We start from the raw sequence: 1,110 nt of genomic DNA on the forward strand, positions 1-1,110 counted from the left end.
TGACTACTCAGTTCTGACGTTTAGAGAAAATAAAAATTTGCATTTAGAATACTGTATACACAACTCCAGGTTTGGCTTATAAAGCAAGAACACTGGACCCCAGGTCAACAGGCCTGGGTCAGAGTCCTGGTTCTGCCACATGGTGAACTGATGTTGGCCTGCACTGCCTCTGTTTTTTCCTCTAATGCCTGTTAGAGAATTTAAGGAGCACTTGGCAAATTCAATCCCCAGCCCAGGGTTTGCCCTTTGGACATACACAAGCCTCATACCATTTGTGTCATGAATATTTTCTATCACCAGAAATCCCTTGGGTCACATAGTCCTGGATTCAAATAGCTTCTGGAATTTACATCTTATCTTTGTGATTTACTGCTTGCATAATATTGAGTTTTCTGAGTTTCAGTTTCTTCTTTGGTGAAATGAAATGCTCTCATGGAATGTTCAAAACAAATTGTAAACCTGACCACATTTCCTCTCCACTGCTGTCATTCTAGTCCAGATATAGGCAGAATGTGCCTGTATCTAGTTGAGAAGAGCTTTGCATTTTTAAAGGATTAAGGAAAAAGACAAAGAATCTGGGGTGATGATCATATGTAACCCACAATGACTGAAGTATTCTCTGCTCCTCTACAGAAAGCGTGTTGACCTCTGCTCTAGTCCAGGCCGTGTTTGCTTGGACTATTGTGGTTGCCTCCTAACTGTTCTCCCTTCTCTCCTTTTCCATCTTAGTTTCTTCTTCCACCCAACTCCAATCCATTGTCTACACTGCAGCCAGAATGACCTGTTTCAGACACAAACCAGAGCTTGTGTCCCCCTTACTTGAAGCCTCCAAATGGCTTCCCAACGCACAGAGTATAAAATCCAGACCCCTTGCTGCCACCTCGGTTCCTGCTGGTTTTGCCCTAGTTGTTGAAGCGCCAGTCTGTTTTCTCTGCGCCCACACCCCTGTCCCCACCCCATGCCTTTCCACTTTGCATCCTCTCTCCTTATCTGGAACTCTTTCTCCCCCGCTAGATTTCATTATCTTGGCAGCTCAAATTGCAACTCTTTAAAGAGGCCAGCCCCAAGAACCATATCTAATCTGGTACTCTTCTCAGGCTAATCTGCTTC

This window comes from Bos mutus, chromosome 2 (genome assembly GCF_027580195.1).
Source record: "Bos mutus isolate GX-2022 chromosome 2, NWIPB_WYAK_1.1, whole genome shotgun sequence".
Lineage (NCBI taxonomy): Eukaryota > Metazoa > Chordata > Mammalia > Artiodactyla > Bovidae > Bos > Bos mutus.